We start from the raw sequence: 10,046 nt of genomic DNA on the forward strand, positions 1-10,046 counted from the left end.
AATACTTCACTCATTGTTCAAAAATCTTCTGAGAAATGACTGCCCACTCTACATCAAAAATCACTGCTCTTATCTATCAATGAATGCAAGGAAAGTGTCAAAACCTTCTCACCAATGCTATATCTTTCTTCTCTTCCCAAAACATTTTCCATTGATGACTCAGGCCCCTGCTGCAGGACAGAGCCAAGCATTCACAAAAGCCAGGCTCCTGACTTGCATTTCCTCAGCACTACAGGAAAATGTTCTGAAGACAGAGCCTTTAATCTCCATATGTGCTATTTTAAAAAGGACATCTGCATGCTTTTGGGCTTAGTATCTGTAATTGCACAGGGGCAATCCTCCAGCAGCATCTTCCTATGTTCATTAGACTGCATGGATTTTTAAAGTATTTTTGATGCTATTTTAATACTATTTTAAAGTACAAACCAAAGCATAAGCCAAACTGAAATCCCATCTGATCCTGCTATCTGGAAAATACCTGTTATCAGGCCACAAACACAGGGGCAGAAAAAAATCTTCCTGCTGCCTTCTGGATTGTGAAAATGAATATAGGAAGGTACATATTATTCCAAGCCCCTCAGCATGATTTCCCAAAGACAGATGAGCATTTTTCTGAACCAGGAAAACATAAGTAATTGGGTGTAGACTGTTACAAAAGACTTTTTGCTTTAAGGTTGCTCGCTGACTGCTCTGCTTTGTATTTTTGCCAAAGGTATCCACATGTCTGGTGTTTCCTTGGCCAAGTTCAACGCTCCTGTTCAGCTTTTTACTCTCATACCTAGCAAGACGTGAAAGAGGAAACAACTCCTTCCTGCCCAGCTTTGGCAAGTCTGCAAACATTACAAGGGCATGATCTGCACTTCCTTTCTGACCCCTCAAAAGCAAGCAAGAGGAGGTTTGACAATGCCAGTGGTGGGAAGACAGCCAGAGCTCAGCCACACTCGCACCATGTTAACTGGGAGACCACATTCTACAGCCAGGTAACATCACTGCACAGTCCTTGCCAACTCCTCACCTGATGTGGAAGCTCTGGGAATGAGACAGAAAATATTTTCTTGAAGTTCAAGGGTTTTGCCATTTCTTTTATGCTGTGGTTCCAGTTCCAAAAGACAATGGCTGTTTCTAATGTACAAAGATGGAGGGCTGGCAAAACTATATTTTTTTTCCCCCCACTTAATTCTTAGAAAACTAAAAACTCCCAAGACACAAAATTGGATAGTTTTGCCTCTCTAAGAGTCATTTACTCTGACTTCTTACAGTTGAAATTACTGGGCAAGAAAGCTAATACTTTACAGTGTATTAATCTGTCCCTTAGTCATACTGATAATTAAAGTTATACTACAAAATTTACCTAACCTGTGATAATTACCTTCTTAGTGAATTCCTAAAAATGCTGTGTTTTCACCTTTGTCTACCTCGGATTTTTCAGGATGAATTTTCTCAGGTGGAAGACATGTAAGAATTACTCATGAAATGCACTCCAAGAACACGTTTTCCTGGACGTACACATTATCTGACATCTTTCCTCTCTCTTCCTGAGAATCACATACACCAGCAAGCTGGTTTGCTAAATTTTGGTGTTTGATGAGCACACTCGGCTTTCCAAGCAGAAAATAGCACCTTCTGTACCAACTCTCAACTCCTTTTTCTGGATTTAAATGCAACAAAATCCCTATCTCCTTCAGAATACATGCTTCAGCCTCACAGTGCTAAGCCCCACCATGTCCAAGGATCAATGGTATCAGTCACAGGGTCTTTTAGGGAACCTTTGGGTATGTGAAGGCAAGATCACTACCTTAAATTACAGTAATCTTTTTCTTCAGTTCTGAAAGAGATGAGCACCAGATAAGCCTGACATGCTCAGAAAAGCTTGTGCTGCACAGAAGCTCACTGTCACATTTTGTCCACACAAAAAAACCCAAACAGACAACAAAAAACAACCAAACAAAAAAGCACCAGGTCTTGAAGGTCCTTTAGCATCATTTACGTTTTGATTTAACTTCAGAGATGTGTAATTATTGACACATACTCAGAGAGGATGTGCCAATCTTCTTTAAAAGTCATAATTCTGTAATGTTCTCAGTCATGCAACTGCACTCTAAGCAGTGCCCTGCTCACAACACTGCTTTAGTAGAGACACCATTCCCACATACCCATCCTTATAGAACGATGTCAAAGTCCTTGCAAAAGATCTGTATTCTTAACTTCAAGAATACCAGAAAACATCTACTACGCATCTCTCAACCTTGCTCTTTTAAGCATTTGAGTGTTCAAACTATTTTGGGAAAAAAAAATATGAACAGAAGCAAGTTATGAGAAAAAAAGTTTTTTGGACAAAACCAGAAAAAATACTAGAAGAAGTAATTTTTTAAAACCAAACCAGAAAGTAAGGACTCAGAAAGCAGAGAGTAAAGAGCATTAATTTCATAATCCTTGTAAGAGAAGACTGCTGTAACACTGTTCAACTCTCAAGCTCAAACATAAAAAAAAATAAAGCCACAAAAACCCCAAAACCTAAATTCCAGAGTAAATTCTAAATTCTAGAACAGTTAAAAACACTTCAAGGTTTAAGATTTCTTCCAGTGACAAAGTTAATCAGAACAGATTATTTACCAAAGAAAGGATCAAAAGACAACTCAGTCACACAATCTATAAATAGCTAAAACAGGAAAATGATGATTGATGATAGCAGATAGTTCTTCTACGTGTTCAGCAACAGTGCACACAATCCAACAGATGTAGCTTAGAAACCAAGTTAAAAAAAAATAAATTAGTAAAGCAAATGAACTTTGGTAATGGTAGGTTTCTTGAAACCTTGTTATAAATGTAGAAATTACCATACAGTTCCTCTTTCGCCTCTGCCACAATCATTTGGCCATGACTTCCCCAGAAATGGCCTTTAATAGCCTTAAGCATGCATACAGCTGAACTTTAAGAAGACGCTGATGACCAACATAAAAGTTTCAACCTCAAACAGCTGGGTTTGATGACATCTGCTCACAAATGAAAGATAGAGCCCTTCACAACAAAAATTGTCACATGAAATTCTATGGCTGTGTTAGACAAGATCAGGAGATGACGAGGACGGTATCATGTTATCACAAAATATTTTTCAAGAAATCAAAAAGGTATATTGAGTATCCTGAAAATATCTAGGAAAGGAACAGGAAGTATCTCCTTGGAGAGGTAGAAGTACATATGTTGTTTAAATTACTTGCAAATTGGTATTACACGTTGGATGAAGATTGTCAGGTGACCATCCTCACAGAAAACAAATAGCATAATTCAACCCTTTAATTTAAGAAAAAAATCTTAAAATAAATAAGTTAGTATCAGAGACTATCAAGCTACAGCAAGAGCAGCTTCTTTTCAGAACACACCAATGTAAACTGTTACACAAAGGCACTCACTTTATGTCAACCCTTGCTCTCCTTTTGGAAAAAGGAGTAACAATGTTAAACTTCCTTCAAACAAACAAAAATAATTAGAACTTAAATACCATAGCTGACAGGCATTTTTTTCCTTTGCATCACTCAAAGATTTGACACCTTGGGAACACCTGAGCAGCCTCATCTTGAAATATTTAAGGATTTATCCTCACATAACCATCAGCACAGTAAATCAGCAGTCTAACCACTTGAAACATGGTGGGTTGCAGCAGGTAACACAGTGACATTTCCAAGTGTACTTTGCACACTGGTAAGATCAGGTGATGGACACAACTGTGTCTATTGCTACCACATGCTTGTACTGTGCCCCAGAAGGTAAGATTCCATGGAAAAGAGATGATAGCATGGCAAGGGAAAGCTCTTAGGAGTGAGCTGGCAGTGCCACGGAGAGGGAAGCCCTCCCCAGCATCGGTATCATACATGAAGGCGCAGCAGACAACCTTACTGCCCTGAGCGTTCGAGTTGGTAAGGCAAGCAAAGGCTCATCTCATTTAGGTAACAGATCGGCTGCTTGTGAACCATAAACTCCTTTATCATTAACCTCTAACAAAAACAACCAAGCAAACTATGAAAGAGAAATAACATAATGGATCTGGAATTTTTTTTCAGCCTAACTTCAGCTGAATTACCAGAATGTCCCCAATAGCTTGGAAATGAAAGAAATATCTTTGCTCAGCTGTGTTCAGCTCGGTCCTCAAGCTGCCCTGGCATGAAGAGCTGCGGTATGTTAGTAGCGGTAGATGAAAAAGAGATGGATGAAATAAATTTCCTCCAATCATTCATCTCACTTTTTGCATAAACTCTGAAAACGGGTGCTGAAAAAGGAAGCACACACGATCTGTTCCTGAATGAACCACCAACTGTCCCTACAGCAGTGACAGTAGAGTAAACCTCTCCTGAAGTCCCATTCTCTTCGAACAGCCCACCTATGACTGCTTTCTGGTTTGACACACTCCTTCCCTCCCTGCCCTAAACACACACACTACCACCTCCAGCTGCACTTGTCCTATGCAGGTGGGAAAAGATAAAAATAGGCCAAGAGTCGAGCCATACTGAATCTCAGGATGAGAAGAGTCAAAGAAGTAGCAGCACTGCTAACCTTCCACTATAATTAACGAAAAGCAACAGAGTGCACAGGGAAATCTAGAGTGCAAAAGCTTTTCATGGAACAAAGCATAAAACAAACTCACCATTCATATGCAAAAGGCAGGGCTGAGCATTGAAATTATCATAAACTCCTAACCATGAAAGTTAGACCACAGGGAGCAATTTGTTTCACCGTTCTTGCACACCAGTATCTAAAGTACACATCTCAAAAGAACCAGAATTAAGAAATTCTCCAATGCTTATCCTTTTAGTCATTTGACCGTGAATTCCAAGAAAACTTGACATTTAAAAGCAGCGTGAATCCATTCAAAATGCAGACAGTTACACTTCAAACAGCCTGAAACAGTTAAGGAAAAACATATCCCATGGCTACCATAACTGCAGTGCAAGTTCACACTGCTCAGGAGGAGAATTTGGGTCCCACGGTCACAAAGGGCTACATCAGCATTTCTGGGCTACAGCTGGCAGCCAGGACCCTCATACCTCTCAGAGCTGGGATCTGCAAAGCCTGACCCGCTCAAGCACAGTTTCTCTCTTTTTCTCCACTGCAGGAGAAGTTACCACAGTGTTTGTCAGCATGCTGGTACAATTGCAGAAACAGAGTAAGAAAAGATGCTGCAGCACACTCCACCTCCTGCTGCTGCACACAACAAGCTGTAGTTACACCCAGTACAGCTTTAAGCACACCAATAAAATGTATGCAAATGTTAGTGTGAGAATACAGATCAACAGAGAAGAGGTGTTTTATAATGTTCAGGGACTTCTTTTTGGTAAAATTGTGTTCTGGACAACCCCAAAAAAGTCTCAAACACTGAAATTTGTAAGTTGAAAAAATAATTCATATCTGAAAAAACAGAAAAAGATCATGCCAAAGAGTGAGATAATTAAGGTGGAGTTTAAACAACTAGAAAATTTAGAATAATATGACTTTGGCGATGAGAACACTGTTTCATCTGACTGAAAACAAGTGCTGGGAAGGGATGCCCTATGCCTTTTTGCAGCCCACTGAACACATTTTTTCATTTTGCTTTTAAATAGGTACATTTGATCTGCATGTGCTTGTACATGTTTCCAAGCTCAAAATAAGACAAAGAGGAAGTCTGTCTGCACTTTAAACAGCACTTCCTTTGACATCACCACACTTCTTTTATAAGCCTTCAAAAGCATCTTTGAATCTTAATGAAAATAAAATATCAAGCATGGCATGGATACAGAAGATTACAATTGCTGTGCATTGAATTGAAATATGCATCCACAGGAGTTGTTTTTTCCTTTTAAAATAGAAATAAATAAATATCGCAAAGCTTACCATACTTTAAAGGACAGAATACCATGAAAATCAAGTAAATTCTATGTATAACAGTTAAAGCAGAAGCATATCATTCAAAAACATACACAGGATGAGAGATAAAAAAGAAAAGATAAATGTAAAAAGATGATTGAGTGATCTGCTGAACTGAGATCTTACAGGACCAGTCTCAGTGAACTCCATGGGAACTAATGACAACATTCCCATAGGAATAGGCTTGGTCTGCAGAGCCACAGAAGTTTTATTCCTATAGCAACATAACCGTTTCAGGTTTCTTCTGTTACATTGTGTCATTCTTCTATGCTATTGGCTAGCAGAAAAAAATCAACTACATCATTTTGCTATGAAGAAAATTTGATTCAATACTCTATGTAATGTTCCTAACTCAAGTTAAATTTTAAGACTCTGATCACAAAAGGCCCTTGTTAGCAAAGAGCTAATAAAGGAACAGGTTTTCTCTTCTAAGAGCAGCACAGAGATTACTATAACATTTTCTTTCAGAGTGCCAAGATCTCTCTCAAACATTCCCTTTTAGTTAAATTTTAATTAAAACTTCAAAAGCCTCAGCTGTTCAACTGCATACCTATCAACTGAGACCCAGCAGAAGACATTTTAACGGAATGATAGCTAACATGCTTCAGAAAACAGCAATGCACTGAGAATCTTCTGTGAATGCTCTTTTTCTCTGCTCTGGACAGCACAAGCTGTGCTTTTGCCAAGGAGATCAGCATAAGATGTTCCTTTTGGGACTGGAGCTCCTCTTCGTTCCTAAGCAACAGATTTGCATAAGCTGAAGGAGCAAAGAAAAATGCTTTTCACATCATTTACTGGCCTGCCTGATTAAAGTAAAAGAAGAAAGGAAACAGGACTTGACAGTCCTTTGTGCAACAGATTTGACATACTGTTAAGCTTTCAAAAATACATCTGCAATTAGAATGTAAAAAGGCTCAATAGGTGCAAAAGATGAAACCAAAATTCTGGCACTGAATTATCCCATCGCAGCACCAGAGCAAGTCCCAGAAGAATGGCTACATAATGGAAACTAGTAATTTAGTATTAGACTCCTACTGCTTTGCCCTGCTGTTGGAAGGTTGCAAGGCAGGAAGAAGGCTTCCAAGAACAGTCAGATTTGGAAGAAAATGCAAGGCTAAAGTGGAGACTTTTTTGTTTGTTTGTTTGCTTGAAAATCTCAGCTTCCCAAACTAAAAGTCTTTTGTATTCAGTCACGTGTGAATTTTTCATGCAACCTTCTTCATTAAGGTAGCATACCTTGCCACCTGGCCAGCTTCTTTCTGTCCCCTGCAGGAAAACATCACAAGCGATCTCCTTCACTTTACACAAGCGACACTTATGCTGTAACTGTGCAACCAAGGTTCAAATTAATTCTGTGCAGTATTGGGTATTTTGGTAAGGTAAGCTATGGCAGCACCATTAATGTAACCTAAAAGCCACGCTTTCATGAATCAGTACTGTTTCTCCCTCCCACAAGATAATCAAGGTCAGGAGGACACCACTGCTAATGATGCTGTCACAGAGATGAAATAGCTCCCTGACACACCAGCACTCAGAGGACAATCGATTACGCCTGTCAAGTAACTACAGGCATTCCCTTCCAGTGTCCTAGATGAATTCAAGCTCTTTTCCAATGACAAGAAGGCCTGACATTCTGCTGTCATCACAACAGGTAATGAATGGGAACTCTCAGGCTCTTTGGACAAAACCTACATCAAGAATGGCAGGTCACAGCAGGACAGAACCACCTTTCTTGACACCAGCTATCAGGTGCAGGTCTACCAGCATCAGTAAGAAAACTCTCCCACAATAAGAGAACATAGTGTAACCCAAGCACTCCTATATCATAGCACAAGGCTGGAGTCACTATATTCTTACTAGCATGTTAGCATAAGAGTGGGTTGATCTTTTCCTGCTGTGTTAGCAGCAAGCAGCAGCACCTGGAGGAGCACATACTAATCCTACAGCAGCAGCACCTGCAGTGGACAATGCAGCAAGTAATCACCTTGTATTTCAACAGGCAGCTGGGAATCTGCACTATCATTCCATATCCTGAAGTCTGGAGGAGAGATGTAACTTCCATAAATGATAAAATGTCGGATCAAATTCTATCCCCCATGCAAGATTCTCAAGCACATGTGCACTTCAAAAATGGGAAACAGATTCTGCTCATCCCCACTTCTATTTGAGAATCCATCACAATGATGTGGGAGAAGACTAACACTGTAAAGTTTACTCCAAAGGCATCACATGCATGTGAACAAGGAAGTCCGAAGATTAAACTGTTGTCCCATTTTAAGTTAGGTATGCTGAGATCTGTCTTGCTACACTCACTTGCCTCAGCCCTTTAATACTCTCTGATATTACACCATGAGTTGCACCACTTGCAACTCACATTTCATTTGACTAACTCCTTCCCCTTCTCTTTCTCATGTTCCTTTCCTCTCACCCAGCTCACGCCTCCCCTCCCTGTTGTTTCTTCTTGTTTAGCTGCTTTTGCCAGTTTGCTGTGTTGCTACTGTTGTCTTCTGCAGCTCTCCTCGATGCATATTTGTCTCATACTTCTGTTTCCGATTCTTCCTGCTGCTGCATGGGCATGTTAGGAAGCAAAGCTGCCCCACATTGCTTTGGGCAAGGTTCAATTTTACCATAGAAGCTAAGTACTGAAGCATACTGCTTATGGCACATTCAGCAGTTAAGAAAACCTCTAATTTCTCAGCAGAAGATTCCAAGTATAAGAATTCTGCAAAACATAAAGAAGGGAGCAGCAAGAGCAATAAACACCTCAGAGAGGAAAGCAAGTGCGCATGGAGTCAGTCTATTGCTCAGACACAGCACCGTTCATCCTGCAGGAAGGCTACTGTCACACTCATGCCTAGTCAACATGGGTTTGGTTGGTTGTCCTTTGTATTTGATGTGGAGGGACTGCTGTTACTTTAGTCAGAAAGGGCACACCTATGCATATATCCCAACAGCAGCAGCGGATAGTTAGCTGAGCACCAGCCTGTCTGAAGGGAGGCTGTAGCCAGGTGGGGGTTGGTCTCCTCTCCCAGGCAACCAGTGACAGAACAAGAGGACAGTCTCAAGCTGCACCAAGGAAGGTTTAAGCTGGATGTTAGGAAGAAATTCTTCACAGAAATATGATTTGCCATTGGAATGGGCTGCCTAGGGAGGTGGTAGAGTCACCGTCCATGGAAGTGTTTAAAGTAAGACTGGATGAGGCACTTAGTGTTGGGTGATAGGTTGGACTTTATCTTGAAGGTCTTTTCCAACCTGGTTAATTCTGTGTGATTACAGGTGAAGAAAATGAGCCACAAAGGTCCAGAGAAAGACAAGGCTGTAGTCTTCAGACTTCAATTTAAGCAAGAAGCTAACTCCTTAGACAAACTGTTTACTTAGGCATGTGAGTTCTTGACCTGTACTTTTATTTCACAAGACTGAGCAGAAATAAGGAAGAAGATGTTATTTTCTCAGGGAAGGATAGCACTCTCATCCTGAATCCAGTTCCAGACACAGTTACTTCAGGGTCAGCCTTATTGCTTCTCAGTGGAACCCACCTGGCAGCAGTCCCGGCCTGCAGAGGTGCTGCCAGCCCCAGCACCCAGCACCACTGGGGACAACCACCCCCAGGAAGGTGCAGCCCCCTGAGCCCCCTTCCACAGCAACTCCATGTTGTGTGTACAGCTCCATTCTATAGCACATGCCCCCAGTGGCATGCCAGGCATTAATTACATCCAGCATTTTTTTTTTTTTCAATGCAGCTGAAATTCTGGCTTCAGCACTGCATCATTTTAAGTTTTAAAAAAAAAAAAGAAAGAAAGAAAAAAGAAAGGCTTCAGTGAAAAAGACTCTTTAACACAGACACTCTGTCCTGTTACCCCCCCACTCTCTCCCCCTACCTGTAGGTACAACACAACTCTCTCAGCTTTCATGTAAGAGAAAAAAATAATATATAGTCACACTGCTTTACCTGAAAAATAAGTTGGAAGACATTTTAGGCAGATTTGTATTACTCACACATAAAAGCAGCTTTTCTTATATAAGAAATGTAACTTTTTTCAAAATCACAGTATTTAAAAAACAAACCAAAACTAGGTTTCAGAAGCAGTTAAAAATATATATATATATAAATTTACCACTACGTGCAATTTGAGGAGGAGGGGAAGAAT

The sequence above is a fragment of the Indicator indicator genome, chromosome 1 (assembly GCF_027791375.1).
Source record: "Indicator indicator isolate 239-I01 chromosome 1, UM_Iind_1.1, whole genome shotgun sequence".
In the NCBI taxonomy this organism is placed as follows: domain Eukaryota; kingdom Metazoa; phylum Chordata; class Aves; order Piciformes; family Indicatoridae; genus Indicator; species Indicator indicator.